Source organism: Leptonychotes weddellii, chromosome X, assembly GCF_054177405.1.
Source record: "Leptonychotes weddellii isolate Sample4059 chromosome X, ASM5417740v2, whole genome shotgun sequence".
Classification (NCBI taxonomy): Eukaryota; Metazoa; Chordata; class Mammalia; order Carnivora; family Phocidae; genus Leptonychotes; species Leptonychotes weddellii.
Window position 1 is genome coordinate 45221417 of NC_138385.1, and position 20905 is coordinate 45242321.

Below are 20905 nucleotides of genomic sequence, written 5' to 3' on the forward strand. Positions count from 1 at the left end.
ACTGATGTGTTTTCATTCTCATTGTTTTCCATGAATTGTTTAAGTTCTTCTTTGATTTCCTGGTTGACCCAAACATTCTTGAGCAGAGTGGTCTTTAGCTTCCAAGTGTTTGAATTTCTGCCAAATTTTTTCTTGTCATTGAGTTCCAGTTTTAAAGCATTATGGTCTGAGAATATGCAGGGAATAATCTCAATCTTTTGGTATCAGTTGAGACCTGATTTGTGACCCAGTATGTGGTCTATTCTGGAGAAAGTTCCATGTGCGCTCGAGAAGAATGAGTATTCTGTTGTTTTAGGGTGGAATGTTCTGTATATATCTATGAGGTCCATCTGGTCCAGTGTATCATTCAAAGCTCTTGTTTCTTTGTTGATTTTCTGCTTAGATGATCTGTCTATTGCTGAGAGTGGAGTAGTGAGGTTTCCTACAATTAATGTATTGTTATCAATATGACTCTTTTATTTTGGTTAACAGTTGGCTTATGTAGTTGGCTGCTCCCATGTTGGGGGCGTAGAGATTTACAATTGTTAGATCTTGTTGGATAGACCCTTTAAGAATGATATAGTGTCCTTCTGTGTCTCTAACTACAGACTTTAGTTTAAAATCTAATTTGTCTGATATAAGAATTGCTACCCCAGCTTTCTTTTGAGGTCCATTGGCAGGGAAGATGGATCTCCATCCCTTCCCTTTCCGTCTGGATGTATCTTTAGGTTCAAAATGAGTCTCTTGTAGATATCATATAGATGCTTCCTATCTTTTTATCCAATCTACAGCCCTGTGCCATTTTATGGCAGCATTTAGGTCATTCACATTTAGAGTGATTATTGAAAGATATGAATTTATTGTCATCATGTTGCCTGTGAAGACATTGTTGTTATAGATTGTCCCTGTAAATTTCTTTTCTATGTCAGTCTTGGGGTCTTTCTCCTTTTATAGAACCCCCCTAAATATTTCTTGCAGGGCCAGCTTAGTGTTCACATATTCTTTCAGTTTCTGCCAGTCTTAGAAGGTCTGCATCTCTCCATCCATTCTAAATGACAGCCTTGCTGGATAAAGTATTCTTGGCTGCATGTTTTCTCATTTAGTTCCCTGAATATGTCTTGCCAGGCCTTTCTGGCTTGCCCAGGTCTCTGTGGATAGGTCTGTCATTATTCTGATGTTCCTCCCTCTGTACATGAGGAATTTCTTCCCCCTAACTGCCCTCAAGATGGTTTCCTTGGTTCTAAGATTTGCGAGTTTTACTATTACACGCCAGGGTGTTGGTCTGTTTTCCTTGATCTTGGGAGGGATCCTCTCTGCCTCTAGGACACGAATGTTTGTTTCATTCCCCAGATTAGGGAAGTTCTCAGCTACGATTTGCTCAAATATATCTTCTAGTCCTCTCTCTCTCTCTCTGCCCCCTCAGCGATCCCAGTAATTCTGAGATTGGAACGTTTCATGGTGTCACTTATTTCTCTTATTCTATTTTCATGGATTTTGAGTTTTTTCCCCTGGTCTCCTCTTTTTCCTTCTTTTCTATCAATGGGTCTTCTAGATCACTAATTCGTTTTTATGCCTCACTTACCCTAGCTGTTATATTATCTAGATTAGAGTGGATCTCATTGAGAGCATTTTTAAGTTTTGCCAGTTCAGCTTTCATTTCTGCTCTTAGAGACTGTATGTTGCCATTAATCGATTTCTCCATTCTAGCTATTGTCTTCACAATTGCTACCCTGAATTCCATTTCCGACACCTTGGTTATATCTGTATCCATTTGTAAATCTGTGGCATAAATCATAATCTCTGAGTCTTTCCTATTTTGGGGTTTCCTCCTCCTAGTCATTCTGTTGATGGGTGATTGAGGGAATGTATAGAGTCCAAATTATTGACCACAACCCAAGAAAGATGCACTTGTTTTCTAGGGACCTTATGGTTGCTCGCCTCTTGTTTTCCCAGCCTGTCTTCTGGGGAGGGGCCTGCCGCTCAGGCAACCCTGTTTGGACAGAGTTACCCTGCCCCTGTGGTGGGGGATGGGCTCAGTAAAAAACAGTTTTTTGGGGCTTTTGTTCTCTGGTGGCTTTCCCTGGAGGTTTTCCGCATCTCTTCCGAGCGTCAAAGCAGAAGGGATCGTTTCCAACCCTCTGCCTCAGAGCAGAGAGAACTCAGTCTTTTCTTCAATGAGCGCTCCAGGCCATACTATCTCCATTTCTGTCTGTTCTGCTATAACATGCAACGTCCTGGGTTTTGCACCCCTCAGCAGTGCTACCAGTCCTCACCTCCAGACCAGGCATGTCTCTGCCCTTTGTGCCTCTAAAACTGCCAACCACCCCCAGTTCACATGGGTGGCCCTGCCACTCCAGGTTCCAGTCAGGGGTGCTGCCCTAAAGTACATTCCCCGCCACTACCAGTCTACGAGTCTGTGCCCAGTCCCCATTGCAGGAGGCTATTGCTCACTGGCGGTGTAGGATCCCAATGACTGGGCTCCCTACCCCTTCCATTTATCCTTTGATATCTGCCTGCAGAATCATGGCTCCCTGCTTCATACCTTGAAACCAACCACCTGTGATATACTGTTTGTAGAAATCCAGATCTATCTTCTTATATTTCAGGCTGATTTCATGGGTGTTCAGAGTGGTCTGGTAGATATCCTGCTCAATTCCAGGGACTGGTTGGAATAGGGTCCCCTACTCCTCCACTGTCTTTTCCCCCAAAAAATAATTGGTCATATAGTTTTATGACTGTTAACTGACTCAGGTGTAATAGGATTTCTTGCTCAGCTACAGTGCATACTTGCAAAAAACAAGGAATAGAGAAGGATCCCATATATGTGTATTTTTTTCTTTCTGTGGGTGTTAAATTTTGTGATGGTCTTTCTAAAAATATTTCCTCGAGACTTTTAGAAAAGTAGAGACAAATAACTTGAATCTTTTTGTGGAAAGACACTGTTTAATTCTAAAATAATTATATAGAATCTTAGAACTGAAATTTATCTTTGTTTCTAGAAAGTAGGATTTTTTTATTACCTCAGAATATAATTTCTTTTAAAGACAACAAAGGAAGAAAGACTGCATATCCTTTTACATATGTGTTGGTGCTTTTTTTTCCAAAATATTTTATCTTTTATCACATTTGTGTTGCTGTCAAGAGTCCTTTCTGTGGATAATTAATTCCTTGTAGTTACTGGAAAAACATAAGAATATTTTCAAGATGTTTAAGATCAGTGCAAGTCTTTATATTCTTATAGACTCCTTCCCTGATTATGTAGTAAGCCATCACAGTCTTATCTTATAATATCAACTACATCTTTACAAACATTCTCAATTGTCTCGTAATATCCTGAGGCAACATTAAAGACCATGGAGAAAAGCTTCCTAAATAAGTAAACATTAAAATAATAGCATTGACTCCCATATAGAATTAGATGGTTAATTTATTAATACCTTCTACTCATTTATCTCCTGTACTTGTTATTTACTCTGATCATTTAATATGTATTTTGATTTAAAATAAGTAAATAATAATAATAAATAATATTTTTTTCAAATAATAAGGCAAACATTCTTACCTTATCTGTACAGCCATTGGTTCTTTTCCTTTGCCTAGTACAAATTATTAACCCCACAGACTAGCCATCAACACTTTAAACTGTTGGGAACCCAAGGAAAGGAGAAGCTACTAGTGCCATTTTTACTGATGAGACTATTGAAAGAAAAAGATTTGACTATATGCCTGTAGTCACAGAACTGCTAATGGCAAAGCAAAAACAAAAACTTAATCTCTCAACTTCTATCCCATTCTTTGATGTTATCTCCTAATTTTATTTAATATCAGGAAGTATGACTCAAACTTTAGAATATTTATTTTGTCATTTAAACCTCCAACTTTTTTTTATTTTCTTGAATAGAGATCAGGATAAATGATAATAAAAGGACTAAGTACAATAAAGATAATACTGAATGTCATTTCTGACTCAGGTATTTAATGGGGCAAAAACATACAAAGCAAATAAATAATAAAGTGCATAAATGCATGGGAATTTAAAACATTAAATTGAGAAAAACCTTAATGATAAAGTTTTAATAGCATTTGAAGAACTATTGTCTATTCCTTCTTATTTTCTGAAATAGTTTGTTCTGATTTCAGTATATAAATATTATTTTAAATAAAAAAGTAGTAAGATGATTAATATATAATTAACAACTCTTGTCCTAATTACCAATACATGTGATTCTCATTTGTACTTATGAGATGTGCTGTAAAAAGCTTAGAATGTATAAGATTGTTGAATCTTAATATCTTAAAATGTACAGATATTATCATTATTTTATATAATTGAATGTGTTTCTTTTTTGGCAGGTTTAATAGTGGATTGATAATAGGAATGTGGCAGCATGAACAATCTAAAATCCTTGGGTTTTTAGAAATCTTATAAGTGAATAATCTTTTTCCAGGAAGTGGCTCATAAGCCCAGCTACAATAATTATTACATTTATGTGCATGACTGAAATTATATGGCAGTTAGCCTAAATTCAGAAAGTTTTTTTTTTTCTTAAAAAAACAGGCAAATGCCCACATTGACCCATTAACCGAGGTGTGGGAGGCCCATGATGTTGGTAAAGCATTGCAGAAATTTGTGTAAAAGACATATGTGACCACTGGGAGCCACTGGAGGAATAGTTGAGTGTGGATTTTCTAAGCAATTTATTCAAGACCTTATTCTTATTCACACAAGACTGCTCAAAAGGACAACTTTCATTCTCTGGAATCAAAAGGTGAGTAGCATGTGAATGGCATTTAGTGCTTAGGCATTCTGTTCCCTTGAAATCTCCTATATCTTAGTATTTGATTAATATGGGGAATGACCATAAAAAAGCTTATTCACCAACAGTGAATATTTTTTTATTTAAATTCAATTAGCCAACATATATTACATCATTAGTTTCAGATGCAGTGCTCAATAATTTATCAGTTGCGTATAACACCCAGTGCTCATCATATCACGTGCCCTCCTTAATGCCCATCACCCAATTACCCCATCCCCCCACACACCTCCTCTCCAGCAGCCCTCAGTTTGTTTCCTATAGCTAAGAGTTTCTCATGTTTTTATCTCCCTCTGTGATGACTTCCCATTCTGTTTTTCCTCCCTTCCCTTATGGTCCTCTGCCCTGTTTCTTATGTTCCACATATGAGTGAAACCATATGAAAATAGTCTTTCTCTAATTGACTTATTTTGCCGAAAATAATACCATTCAGTTCCATATACATCAATGTAAATGATAAATATTCATCCTTTCTGATGGCTGAGTAATACTCCATTGTGTGTGTATACCACATTTTCTTTATCCATTCATTTGTCGATGGACATCTCGGTTCTTACCACAGTTTGGCTATTGTGGACATTACTGCTATGAACATTGGGGTGCAGGTGCCCCTTCCTATCATTATGTTTGTATCTTTGGGGTAAATACCTAGTAGTGTAATTGCTGGCTCATAGGATAGCTCTATTTTTAACTTCTTGAGGAATCTCCATACCATTTTCCTGAGTGGCTGTACCAGCTTGCAATCCCACCAACTGTGTCAGAAGCTTCCCCTTTCTCCACATCCTCTCCAAAATCTGTTTTGTGTCTTGTTAATTTTAGCCATTCTGACCTGGTGTGAGGTGGTATCTCATTGTGGTTTTGATTTGCACTTCCCTGATGACAAGTGACGTGGAGCATTTCTATGTCTTCTTGGGAGAAATGTCTGTTCACATCTTCTGCACAATTCTTGACTGGATTCTTTGTTTTATGGGTGTTGAGTTTGATAAGTTCTTTATAGATCTTGAATACTAACCCTTTATCTGATATGTCATTTGCAAATATCTCCTCCCATTCAGTAGGGTGCCTTTTAGTTTTGTTGACTGTTTCCTTTGCTGTGCAGAAAGTTTTTGTCTTGATGAAGTCCCAATAGTTCATTTTTGCTTTTGTTTCCCATGCCTTTGGAGATGTGTCTAGGAAGAAGTTGCTGTGGCTGATGTTGAAGAGGTTCCTGCTTATGTTCTCCTCCATGATTTTGATGGATTCCTGTCTCACATTTAGGGTTTTCATCCATTTTGAGTTCATCTTGTGTATGGTGTAAGAAAGTGGTCCGCTTTCATTCTTCTGCATGTGGCTGTCCAATTTTCCCAGCACCATTTTTTGAAAAGACTGTCCTTTTTCTATGGAGTATTCTTTCCTGCTTTGTCCAAGATTAGTTGACCATAGAATTGAGAGTCCATTTATGGGTTCTCTATTCTGTTCCATTGATCCATGTTTCTGTTTCTATGCCAGTACCATACTGTCTTGATGATGACAGCTTTGTAATATAGCTTGAAGTCTGGAATTTTGATGCCACCAGCTTTTGTTTTCTTTTTCAACATTCCTCTGGCTATTTGGGGTCTTTTCTGGTTCCATACAAATTTCAGGATTATTTGTTCCAGCTCTGTGAAAAATGTTGATTGTATTTTAATAGGGATTGCATTGAATGTGGTGATTGTTCTTGGTAGCATAGATATTTTAACAATGTTTATTCTTCTAACCCAGGAGCATGAAATGTTTTTAAAGAGTGGAGGAAACTGAGTCATTCCCAGTTTAAATTAACTCATTCATTTTACAAATTATTTTTTCTTCACCTTTAAGTTTTTGATAAAGTCACCAGTGGTTTACATTTTAAAGACACTAAAGGTCAAACTACAAAATAATAAATTATTTAATGGAATGAAATATGCTTTTGGATGGCTTAACTGTATCATTTATGTATTATAATAGGCTACAATGTTCCCTGCATCCTTTTGTTAGCTAATCATAACCACGTTCCCAAGATCTGAATCTTACTCCTTTCCTAAATAAGTAGTATGAAAGTAGTACTCTGCCTTGAGCTCATGTTCATTTTTGTTGTTTCCTGCTTACTTGTATCATATTAATAATCAGAATTTTATTTTACAATAACTTAGTCTGCACCTACTCTCCTTTGGTCACTCTTCTATGATTTGAAGTTCTCAAGATGAATCAGGTATCATCATTTCTTTCAAAACTCTCAAAGTCTAATAGGGGAAAAACACATAGGAAATTGAAATACAGTGTGATAAAACTGATATGCAAAAGGCTTAGAGAGCAAAAAAGATAATATTTGTATATATGCTTGAGTGAAAGCAGTACCTGGGTAACCTCTATATAAAAGGAAATGCTTAAGTCCTGAAAAAAAGGAGAATGAGTAGTCATGAGAATAAAAGGAAAATCATTCTTGTTAAGGAGAATAGTGTACAAGAGGGCAGAGATATAAAAAAGATTATGGTGTTAGGCAACAGTTAATAGTTCAGTACAAGATTCATGAGAAAAGTGGTGTAAAAGGATACTAAAAAATTAGTCAAGGTCTTGTCTGTCTCTCTAAATGACTTTGTATACCACTCTAAGTACTTTATAATTTATCTTATAGGCAATAATTTGAATAATTTTAACAGAGAACTGACGTAGGCTTCTGAATTTAAAAAAAAAGGCTTTTGTTAGCAATGAGCATGGTAGATGTATGGGGGAGGTGAGGGTTGGAGGGTTGTGTGAGAAGGCAGTAAAACTGGTTTAGGAGGCTGTTGACATTGTTCAGTAGATATATATCAATGCATAGGCAGAGGGATGAAAAAGAAGACAAAACTGAAAGTTATTTTTTTATAATTAACCCATTTTTTATTTGCAGGATAGGGTCTGGCCTACGGTGATTTAAAATTATCTTTGATGTTTTTAAGATTTTATTTATTTATTAGAGAGAGAGAACAGGAGCAGGGGCAGAGGGAGAGGGAGAAGCAGACTCCCTGCTGAGCAGGGAGCCCAATGCGGGGATCCATCCCTGGACCCTGGGCTCATGACCTGAGCTGAAGGCAGACCCTTAACCAACTGAGCCACCCAGGTGCTTGAATGGGAATTATAGAGGCTACATTCCCATTTCACAGTTCTCTCTTACTGCTAACCAATGCCAGTATATCAGTATGGTTGCAAATATTAACTATTTTTTCCATTACTGTCACTAGGACAATGCACTAATATTAGGCAAATGAGTTTGCATGTCCCTATTTGACTCCATTAAGATGTTAAATATTTTAAACTTGTTTACAACTATAAACACGAAATATTCCTCTGATACCTTTCTTTTCTAGCAATTCATGCACATCACCTTCTTAAACACTTGGCTTAAGATCCACTTCTGTGATAAATTTATCTCTTCTTATGGATGCCTTTTACCTTGCATTTCTCAGTATTGTAGTATCAAAGTTATACTAATTTTGTGGTTATCGATTTGTTCCTTTTTTTTTCTTACTACCCTTAAGACCACAGAATCTAATAATTTACTCAGCACTAACCATCATTTAGGAGATCCCCACATAATGAAATGTATAATTTTCTAGACTAAGCTAGACTTGTTCGTAATTACTCTCAATTTTTTTTTCCTATTCAACCGGATTTTAACTCTCCAAAGTTTAAAGACTAAGTCATCTGTTTCTTTGGAATCTACTACTGGTTATCATACATAGTTCTAAATTTTAATTACTTATTTTGATTAAAAAATAGAGTTTAAGATTAATTTATTTTTGACTTCCTTGGATTGATGAAGAGGCAATGTCTTGTTTGTACACCTTCATAGTATGGAAAGAACTCCCAGACTTCGGCTTTATGGAGACTTGAAGTACATGGTTACTTTTTGCTTGCAAACTGGACAATTCTTTACTCAGCTTATCTCTTTTAATACTTCCTTAAAGAAGAAGATTTTAAAAAGACATACTATAACTCTGATTCAAACTCTTTAGAACAAGAGGCTCAGTGGCATATGGTTTGCTTTCCAAGTTATAGCTGGCAACAGATTTAGCAAGTGTTTTCCCACTGAATAACAGGATTCTTCATCTCTTCAGTCTTCAAATCAGTTACATAACTGCTCACTGTCTGACACTTAAACTAATGTATTTTAGGATTTTGTTGTGGCAACTCCCAACTTCAAATAACTAAGTTTTGTTATATAAGGTTAAAATAGCTATGGTAACAGATAAATCCTCAACTATATGTGGCTTAAGAGCTACATAAAGTGAAAAACAGAGGTTTTAGATGAGCTGACAGCTTTCATCCAAGTGCTGATTCAGGAATACGGGCTCTTACCATCTTGTGGCTTCTCTACCTTCAACACACAACATCTGAAGTCACTGCAGAAAACAGCATGGGTGGTCACAGTGGAAGGTTTTTGTATGATAGCTTTGGAATTAGTGCCCAACACCTCTACCCCCGAACTATTACATAGAAATCAGACATAAGATAACATTTAGCAAAGCCAGGAAGGCTGAGAAGTTTAGTTGAGATGTGTGAAAGAAAAAGGTAATGAGTTTGGTCAGCATATATTAGAATCTGTTACATTGGGAGAACTGCTTTTTTATGACTTAAAAATATCAAATTTGGGAGGACCTAAGATGGCCGTGTAGTAGGAGGCCCCTAGGCTTGTCTTGTCCTTTGAACACAGTGAGATAACTATCAAATCATTCTGAATATCCAGGAAATCAACCTGAGTACTGACAGAACAAACAGCACAACTAGAAGGAGAGAAGAGGCCACATCAAGGAAGGTAAGAAGTACAGAGACATGCTTTAGAGGGGAGGGAACCCTGGTTGCAGAGAAAGACAAAAGATAGTGAAGTGAACAAGGGGAACACTTCCCCAAAGCCACTGGTTAAGAAAATGAGAGGGGCTGCAATTCATGAGTTTTTGCAACCAGTGGGGGCTCAAAGCATGGAGTTTTAGAGATTAGCAGGCTTGGCTGGGATAGAGCCCTGAGGGTGCTGCTCTACTCCTAGAAAGAAAACAAGCAAGCAACCCCAGGACAGACACCATGATCTGAGGATTGCCTAAGGCACACGGGAAGAGACTGCTCTTCTTGGAGTACATCTGTGAAAAGTGGCATTTGCAGAGACACCTCTCAGGGGACAAAATAACCAGTGGACACCATTTCCCTTCCCTGCCCTTAAGCATAGGCACTGAGAACCTTGCTAAGGGAGGCTAACCAGGACACTGGCTGCCTAGTCTGCTTTGCTCTGAATCCCATGCCTCTGTGCTCTGACAAAACTGCCCTTCCTGGTCAAACATGCGTTTGTCCCAGCACAGCAACACCCCCCCCCAGAAAAGCGCAGACCACAGCCACAGTACAATCTTAAAGTTTGGAGTTTTAAAAGTCAGTAGGCTTGGCTGGGATAAGGCACAAAATGCACTGTGCTGCTCCAGGCAGGCAAGTAACCCAGAGACAGACAGCTTGAAAACAGTGATCTGGAAACTTCCTGGGACACAAAAGAGGAAATTATTTATTCTTCTGGGAGTGCTTCCCTGAGAGCAAGAATGAAGAACCTTCTCCTGGGACAAAGGAGTTGGCTGGCACCATTTCCCTCCCCAACCACTCAGCAAAATCCAACTTCAGTAAACAGCACAGCAACATTGCCGGCTGCTTAATCTGCTTACATCAGTTCCCACCCCCCTGTGCTCTGCTATTACTACTTTACTTGGGTAAGTGTGCCTAAGGACAAGCATAGCAGACTCCTTCCCCAAAAGACCAGCAGAAAGGTCCACATGCACCACAACCGCCGACCAGAGTTCAGCAAGGCATCAATTCTAGTGGCAGTAGCATCAGGTCTCATTTAAAAAGCAGAAAAAGAGCACACGTAGTTAAAATTCACCACACTTTGGCCAAGGTCCCAACACTGCCCACTACAGGCAAGGAAAGCCTCTGCAGACAACTGACCTGAGGGATAGAGCAGCCAAAACACAGCAGCAGAGTGCACACAGCACACACCAGAAACACTCCCTGAAGCCCCAGTCTCTGGACACTCTACGACTTCTTCTTCATAAAGCCATTACTCTCAGGAGCTTTGGCTTTTCTAACACAGAGAAGGAGGCAAAGATGTAGACAAATGCCAAGAGAGAGGAATCCCTCCCCCCACACACACAAAAGAAGGAGATAAAGTCACAAAAGAGAGAAAGAAAAAATGATGGATCTTGAGAGTAGACTTAGGGAAATCAGTGATTCCATCAGACATAATAACATTTGTATCACAGGAGTCCCAGAAGAAGAGAAAGAGAAAAGGGTGCAGAAGGTTCAATTGAGGAAATAATAGTTGAAAACTTCCCTAATCTGGGGAAGGAAACAGACATCTGCTAGGAGGCATAGAGTAGTCCCATCAAAATCAGGCCAATATAAAGACATACTGTAGTTAAATTTGGAAAATATAGTGATAAAGAAAAAAATCCTAACTACAGTAAGACAAAAGAAGTCCCTAACTTACAAGGGAAGACCCATAAATTTAACAGCAGTTCTCTCCACATAAAGTGGGCAGCCCAGAAGAGAGTGACATGATATATTCAATGTGCCACATGGGAAAAATCTGCAGCAAGATTACTGTAACCATCAAGGCTATTATTCAGAACAGAAAGAGAGATAGAGTTTCCCAGACAAACAAAAACTAAAGCAGTTCATGACCACTAAACCAGCCCTGCAAGAAATATTAAAGGGGACCTTTTGAGTGGGAAGGAGTGACCAAAAGCTACAAAGACTAGAAAGGAACAGAAAGCCTCCAAAAACAATGACAAAACAAATAATAAAATGGCACTAACTACATATCTATCAATTACTATGAATATAAATGGACTAAAGGCTCCAACCAAAGATATAGGGTGTCAGAATGGATAAAAGACAAGACCCATCTATATGCTACCTACAAAAAATCATTTTAGAGCTGAAGACACCTCCAAATTGAAAGTGAAGGGATGAAAAACCATCCATCATGCTAATGGACATCAAAAGAAAGCCAGAGTAGCCATAATTATATCAGACAAACTAGATCTTAAGTCAAAGATTGTAACAAGAGATGAAGAAGGACACTATATCATAATAAAGAGGACTATAGAACAAGAAGATCTAACAATCGTAAATATGTATGCTCCCAACAAGGGAACAGACAAATATATAAAAAATTAATAACAAACATAAAAGAATTCATTTATAATAATACAATAGTAACAGAGGACTTTAACACCCCACTTATATCAATGGACAGATCATCTAAGCAGAAAATCAACAAGGAAACAATAGCTTTGAATGAGACAATATACCAAGTGGACTTAACAGATATGTTCAGAACATTTCATCCTAAAGCAACAGAATACACATTCTTCTCAAGTGCACGTGGGACATTCTCCAAAATAGATCACATACTAGGTCACAAATCAAGTCTTAAAAAGTATAAAGAGATTTAGATCATACCAGGCATATTTTTAGACCACAACGCAAAATGCCACAACAGTTTTAACAGAGTTAAAACAAACAATCCCCAAAATTATATGAAAGCACAAAAGACCCCAAATAGACAAATCAATCTTGAAAAAGAAAAGCAAAGCTGGAGGCATCACAATTCTGGACTTCAAGCTATATTACAAAGCCGTAGTGTTTGGGCGCCTGGGTGGCTCAGTTGGCTAAGTGTCTGCCTTCAGCTCAGGTCATGATCCCAGGGTCCTGGGCTGGTGTCCCACATCAGGCTCCCTGCTCAGTGGGAAGTCTACTTCTTCCTCCACCTCTCCCCCCACCTCGATCTCTCTCACAAATAAATAAATAAAATCTTAAAAAAAAGCTGTAGTGATCAAGACAGTATGGGTTATGGTACTGGCAGAAAAACAGACACACAGAACAATGGAACAGAATAGAAAACCCAGAAATGGACACACAACTATATGGTTAACTACTCTTTGACAGAGCAAGAAAGAATATGCAATAGAAAAAAGTCTGTCAACAAATGGTGTTGGGAACCCTGGACAGCAACATGCAAAAGAATGAAACTGGACCACTTTCTTACTCCATACAAAAAATAAATTCAAAATGTATAAAAGACCTAAATGTGAGACAGGGAACCATCAAAATCCTAAAGGAAAATACAAGCAATAACCTCTTTGACATCAACTGTAGCAACATCTTACTAGATATGTCTCTGGAGGTAAGGGAAACTAAAACAAAAATAAAATATTGGAACTTGATCAGAATAAAAAGCTTCTGCATAGCAAAGGAAACAATCAACAAAACTAAAAGGCAATCTTTGGAATGGGAAAAGATATTTGTAAATGACATATATGATAAAGAGTAGTATCAAAAATATATAAAGAACTTATAAAAATTAACACCCCCCAAAATAAATAATCCAGATAAAATGTGGGCAGAAGACATGAATAGACATTTTTCCAAAGAAGACATACAGATGGCTAACAGACACATGAAAGGATGTTCAACATGACACTTCATCAAGGAAATACAATTCAAAACTACAATGACATAGCACTTCCTACCAGTCAGAATGGCTAAAATGAACAACACAAGAAATAACAGGTATTAGCAAGGATGCGGAGACAGGGGAAGCATTTTACATTGTTGGTGGGAATGCAAACTGGTGCAACCACTCTGGAAAACAGTATGGAGGTTCTTCAAAAAGTTAAAAATAGAACTGCTGTGTAATCCAGCCATACACTACTAGATTTTTACCAAAGGATACAAAAATAGTGATTTGAAGGGATACATGCACCCCAAAGTTTATAGCACCATTATCAACAATAGTCAAATTATGGAAAGAGCCTAGTGTCATTCAACTGTTGAATGGATAAAGAAGTGATATATATACAATGGAATGTTACTCAGCCATAAAAGGAATGAAAACTTGCCATTTACAAGGACTTAGTTGGAGCTAGAGAACATTATGCTAAATGAAATAATTTAGTTAGAGAAAGACAAATACCATATGATTTCACTCATATATGGAATTTAAATAAACAAAGCAGATGAACATAAGGGAAAAGAAAAAGGAGAGGTAAACCAGTAAACACACTCTTAAATAGAGAACAAACTGGAGGGGAGATGGGCTGGGGGATCTGTTAAATAATTGATGGGTATTAAGGAGAGCACTTGTGATGAGCACTTGTTGTATGTAAGTGATGAATGACTAAATTCTACACCTGAAACTAATATTACACTTTATGTTAACTAACTGGAATTTAAACAAAAACTTGGGAAAAATTGAGAAGTATTTGTAAGGAATGCATGGAAGCATATCTATATAGCCCTGTGCTTAACTCTTTGAACTTACACTGTGTATAAAACTTCTTTCAAGTACTAAATTCTTTCATTAAGATAAGATTTTGTAAATGTAGTGGTAGAAGCAAATGGACATAGCTGTATGTTTAAGTCACTGAAAATAAACCATGTATATTTCAGACTTTTCTTGTTTCTTGAGAAAGGCCTGTATTGCAATGTATTTACTTCTTAGGACCACCTTTACTGCATCCCAAAAGTTCTGAACTGTCCTATTTTCATTTTCATTTGCTTCCATGTATATTTTTAGTTCTTCTTAATTTCCTGGTTGACCTATTCATTCTTTAGTAGGATGTCTTTAACATCCATGTATTTGTGGTCCTTCCAAATTTTTTCTTGTAGTTAACTTCAAGTATTAAAGCATTGTGGTATGAAAATATGCATGATATAACCTTTCACCAAAAGGAGCTGGAAAAAAAACAGCAAATAAAGACTATATTCAGCAGAAGAAGAGAAATAATAAAGATTAGAGCAGAAATCAATGATATAGAAATAAAAAAAAAACACAGAACAGGTCAATGAAACTAGGAGCTGGTTCTTTAAAGAATTAATAAGATTGATAAACCCCTAGCCAGACTTATCTAAAAGAAAAGAGTAATGACCAAATAAATAAAATCATGAAAGGTCATGACCAACACCAAAGAAATACAATTACAAGAGAATATTATGAGCAAGTATATGCCAATGAATTAGACAATCTGGAAGAAATGGATGCATTCTTAGAAACATATAAACTATCGAACCTGAAACAGGAAGAAATAGAAAACCTGAACAGACCTATAATCAGGAAAGAAATTGAATCAGTAATCAAAAGTCTCCCAACAAACAAGACTCCATGTCTTATCAAATAAAGGGATAGTATCCTAAATCTCTAAAAACTTATCAAACTCAACACCCCCCCAAAAAAAATCCAGTCAAGAAATGGGCAGAAGACATGAACAGACATTTCTCCGAGAAGACATACAAGTGGCCAACAGACACATGAAAAAAATACCCCACATCACTCATCATCAGGGAAATACAAATCAACACCACAATGAGATACCACCTCAAACCAGTCAGAATGGCTAAAATTAACAACTCAAGAAACAATAGATATTGGCGAGAGTGTGGAGAAAGGGGAATTCTCTTAGACTGGGATTCCCGCCCTGAGGGAAAGATAACTATACGTACTAGTTGGACTGTGACCCCAGCAGTGGGCTGCTGGTAGACAGCTGGTCTGATTGCAGGCCCCACCTACCAAAAAAATAAAAAGCTTCAGAGGGGACAACACAGGGAAAGTGTCTTGCAGTTTGATGCTACTCTATCTCTGGCAAATACCTGGTCTGACTCAGTTCAAGCCCAAGGTTGCCCCAGACTGGTCATTAACACTAGAGGGACTAAAAACTGCCTACAGCAGGTGAAGAGATCCACTGCAGATGATAAGACTTAAGGAAAAATCACCTCAGCTGCAAGAGCAGAGCGAATGCAACACACATAAGTGACACCCGTAAAGTGCCAGGTTCTGGTAAACAGGGGACACTGCACTGCAGGTCATTACATGATCTCTTCATCTAAAGATGAATGGATAAAGAAGATGTGGTATATGTATACAATGGAATATTATTCAGGCATAAAATAGAATGACATTTGCAACAGCATGTGTGAACCTAAAGTGTATAATGCTAAGATAAATATGTCAGTCAGGTAAGACAAATATCATATGATCCCACTCATATGTGGAATTTAAACAAAACAAACAAGCAAAGGAAAAAGAAAAAGAGGGAGAAAGCAAGAAACAGACTCTTAAGTATGGAGAACAAACTGATGGTTACCAGAGGAGTGTGGGTGGGGGAATGCACAGAATACATGATGGGGATTAAAGAGTACACTCATCATGATGAAATATAATAAAATAAAACAAAATGATAAAAAAGAAATAAAATAACATAATAGCACAAAAGAAATAATCAACAAAATGAAAAGAAAACCTATGGAATGGGAAAAGAAATTGCAAACCATGTATCTGACAATGGGTTAATATCCAAAATATATAAAGAACTCATACAACTCAAAAGCAGAATAAATAAATAATCCAATTGAAAATGGGAAAGACCCTGAATAGACATTTTAACAATGAAGATGTACTCATTGCCAACAGGTGCTTGAAAAAATGCTCAAGGTCACTCACTAATCACTAAGGAAATGCCAATCAAAACTGCAATGAGCTAAAACCTCACACCTATCAGAATGGCTTTCATCCAAAGACAAGAGATAACAAATGCTGGCAAGGATGTGGAGAAAAGGAAACCCTTGGCACTACTGCTAGGATTGTAAATAGTTATAGCCACTGTCTATAGATATCACTGAAGAGATATCTGCATCTGCATGTTTATAGCAGCATTATTTACTATAGCCAAAACATAGAAAAACCTAAGTGTTTATCAACAGATGAATGTACAAAGTTGTGATATATATATTCATTTTATATTTATATATACATAATTATATTTATAAATTATATTTAAAAATATATATTCAGTATGTTAATTATCCTTGAATTTAAAAATAAAATACATTCACTTGAATCACAACCCTAAAAAAGAAAGAAAATTCTTCAGTTTACTATTTAAAAATAATCTGAAGGTCAATTTATTTTATATTGGATTTTTTTAATATGATATAACTGTCAGGGCCATCTAAATTTGGGAGAGTTGTGATATACTTCGATATTTCCACTATTCCCTGTTGTAGAAATCAATTTAGATGACAAAGATCTTGTGGAAACAGTGCACAGAACTTCATTATTCTTTTTATTGACATAAATTTGTATATAGCATTACATAAGTTTCAGGTGTACAACATTATAATTTAATATTTGCATACATTGCAAAGTGATCACCACCATAAGTCTAGTTACCATCCCTCATCAAGCAGTTGAACTTATTCACCCATTTTGCTGACTCCCCAACCCCCTTCCCTTCTGTAACCACCAATCTGCTCTCTATATCTTTGAACTTGTTTTTATTTTGTTTTGTTCATTTGTTTTGTTTTTTTAGATTCCACATATAAGTGAGATCATACTATATTTGTTTTTCTTGTTTGAATTACTTCACCAAGTTTAATACACTCAAGGTTAATTCATGTTTTTGCAAATAGCAAGATTTCTTTCTTTTTTTAATGATTGATTTATTGATTGATTTGAGAGAGATCATGAGCAGGAGGGGCGGAGGGATAGGGAGAGAGAATCTCAAGCAGATTCCATGCTGAACACAGAGCCTGATGCAGGGCTCCATCTGAGGACCATAAGATCATGATCTGAGCCAAAACCCAGGGTCCAACACTTAACCAACTGTGCCACCCAGGCACCCCAATTTCCTTCTATTTTTATGGCTGAGTAGTATTCCATTGTGTGTGTGTGTGTGCACGTGTGTGTATGTGTGTGTCTTGTGTGTCATATCTTCTTTATCCATTCATCCATTGAGAGACACTTAGGTTGTTTCTATATCTTGGTTATTGTAAACAATGCTGCAATGAACATAGGAATGTATATATCTTTTTGAATTAGTATTTTTATATAAATTTTTTGGATAAATAGTAATGGAAGAGCTTGCTCATATGGTAATTCTATTTTTAATTTTTAGATGTATCTCCATACCATTTTCCATAGTGGCTGCACCACTTTACATTCCCACCAACAATGTCTGAGGATTTCCTTTTCTTCACATCTTTTCCAACACTTCCTATTTTTTGTCTTTTTGATAGTAACCCTTCTAATAGGTGTGATGTGATAACTCTTTGTGGTTTTGATTTGCATTTCTCTGGTAACTAGTGATATTGAGCATGGTTTTGTATGACTGTTGGTCATCTGTATGTCTGCTTTAAAAACAAAACAAAACATATCTAGATCTTCTGCCCATTTTTAAAATTTGGTTGTTTTTTTCTGTTTTTTTTTTTTCATTTAATATTTATTTACCATTCAATTTACAGCTCTGTAAGGGGAGAAATATATCAGAAAAAAATATAATTTTCTCTTTCTGAAAATTCTGAATGATTCTACTTTGCCACAAAGGATAGCAAAAGACACAAAAACATATGTGTACAAACACACACAAAAGTACTATCTTTGAAGTTAAAAAATACTAAATTTAAGTATTTAGAAATGATAGGGTCTAGGGTGAAAGGGTGAGGACACGTGAAAAGTAATTTATGCCAACTGCTTCTTTCCTTGAATTAGTACTTATCTTGGGTTTGATACCCAACTGCACTCATATTGGAAACTTAGTGAAAACTACCTAGTAATTCCACTTTGAAGTTACAACCCATGTATGAGTAAGATGTTCTGAATATAAGCCTATGAAAAACTTAGGAACTCTTGATGTCTTTCCTTTTACATAAATTCTATCTCTATCCTGATATATTTTGGGTGATCAAGAAAACTAAAGGCTAAGAACAGAAAGCTAACTTCTTTAAATGAGACAAATGGAAAAGTTTTCCAACTACCACTATGAGAAATTTTTTCTTTCAAGAAACAAATTTTTCTTTCAAATACCAAATCAATTTCCTCAACTGTACAACTATAACTTGATGGTTTTTACTCTTACTACTTCACTTTAGTGACCTATAAATTTGTCTAAACAATAATAATTATCTTTCCTGGTTTTTTTTTTCAGGATAAAAATCATTAAATGATGTGTTGAAGATACCACTATAAATACTTCACATTTGGGTTATGGCTTCTACATTGAAAATCTATAGGAATTTTTCCAATTAACTTTCAAATCTTTCCACAACCTCTCTGTAAACAAAACAAAACAAACAAACAAACAAAAAACCCAACAACAACAAAATCTTTAAGATAGCTTAAATAAATGCTTTACATATCAAAAATGGATTCACAAGTCCCTATTACCATAGTCATCAATTTTAAGAAGTGTCCTAAATATGCTCTGTATTAGTTTTCTTGATTATACCAATAATATAGAAACATTTTTAATATAACAGAACATTTAATTACATCCGTTTCCCATGAACACACTAGTCATTCAATGATGATTATATTGGCCACTTCCATTGGTTGGCAGGAGGCTCTTCCACTAAAGGCTCCCATGGTTTCCACTGTAACATTTTTCTGGCCAGACTTAGTTCATTTTCAGCCTGAAGAATCACCTCTTCTAGTTGGCCACCCTGAAGTTGGTCTTCTAATTTCTTAACATCTGGTTCTGCTTTAACCATACAACCAGCTTCTCATCTGTAATCTGTTCTGTATACATCCTATATGCTGCATTTTTAGGAATTTGCTCAAGAACATTAAGAATCTTTGTGTGTAATATTCTTAGACTTTTATATGGACTCTCACATACAGCCAATCCTACAAGGCCGGTGGTCTTCTTCAGCAAACCTGCCATGACGGTGCCAACAGGATGGAGCTGCACAGCCCTCCTGTTTTTTTCTGTTTTTGAGTTGTATGATTTTTTATATATTTTGGATACATATCAGATATATGATTTGCAAATATCTTGTCCCATTAAGTAAGTTTCCTTTTCATTCTGTTGATGGTTTCCTTCACTGTGCAGAAACATTTTAGTTAGATATAGTTCCACTTGTTTGTTTATTTACTTATTTATTTATTTTGTTTCCCTTGTCTTTGAAGTCATGACTGTAGACACTGTCATTCACTTCTGGCTTTTGAGCCCTTTAAGGTGTGGAGTGGAGGGCAGGGGTAACATACAGTGTCTGTGGATGTTGGGGGCTCCTTCGATTCTACTTCCTGAGACTCCATGTGCACAGTTGCTGAGGTGGATCCTCAAACAAACTCCAATGGCTGCACGAAGCCTGCATACTTCTCTCCCAATCCACATGTGATTTGGTTTTTCCATTCCTTGGAACCCCAAATTATCTGGGACTAGGGTCACAACTGCTAGCCAGGGGTTGCTCAGCCACCACCCCAGAAATCTCCATTTGAGGTACCTCTTCTGAGCCACTGAAAATGAGTGGGAATCTAGGAGATTGCCAGTTCCTTGAGATATTTAGTCACTTCCACTGAAGGAGAAGGGAGGGTCATAATTAGCCACTTCTTAGCAGCACTGGGACTCCTAAACCAGCCACTTCTCCCAGAGATCCCAAACTAGCTACTCTCCTCCCCGGATCCTTAGACCAACCACCTTTCATGAGACCCACAAACCAGCCTCCTCTCCTAGTTGTTGTATTAATAATTTCTGTTTCTTCATGATTCAATCTTATTGTATGTTTCTACAAATTTATCCATTTCTTCTAGGTTGTTCAATTTGTAGGCATATAATTGTAGTATACTCTTTATTTGTATTTCTGTGGTATCAGTTGTAGCTTCTCTTTTCTGATTTTATTTATCTGAGATCTCACTATTGTGGTTTTTTGTTTTTTGTTTTTGGTGAGTCTAGCTAAAGGTTTGTGAGTTTTATCTTTTTGAAGAACCAGCTCTTAGTTTCATTGATCTTTTCTATTGTCTTTGTAGTCTCTATCTTTATTTTCACTCTGATCCTTATTATTTCCTTCCTTTAATTAACTTGGGCCTTCATTTGTTCTTCTTTTTCTATTTCCTTTAGGTGTACAGTTAGACTATTTAAGATTTTTCTTGTTTCTTTTTTTTTTTTAAAGATTTTATTTATTTATTTGAGAGAGAGAATGAGAAAGAGAGCACATGAGAGGGGGGAGGGTCTGAGGGAGAAGCAGACTCCCTGCCGAGCAGGGAGCCCGATGCGGGACTCGATCCCGGGACTCCAGGATCATGACCTGAGCCGAAGGCAGTCGCT

At 36.8% G+C, this 20905-nt stretch overlaps 1 protein-coding gene, 1 long non-coding RNA gene and 1 pseudogene across 3 annotated transcripts in view; 1 reads left to right on the forward strand and 2 right to left on the reverse strand.

Moving 5' to 3' along the window:
* The window catches only part of LOC145717813 (uncharacterized), a 45359-nt gene extending 40374 nt beyond the window's left edge, over positions 1-4985 (forward strand). For both annotated transcript variants that reach the window (XR_014141261.1, XR_014141260.1), the window contains one exon: positions 4538-4985. This is a non-coding gene — a long non-coding RNA (uncharacterized LOC145717813). The remainder of the gene's footprint in view (positions 1-4537) is intronic.
* PCDH11X (protocadherin 11 X-linked) overlaps positions 1-20905 on the reverse strand; it is a 606781-nt gene that overhangs the window by 535357 nt on the left and 50519 nt on the right. The window lies entirely within an intron of this gene.
* LOC102741234 (NADH dehydrogenase [ubiquinone] 1 alpha subcomplex subunit 5 pseudogene) lies at positions 19104-20219 on the reverse strand (annotated as a pseudogene).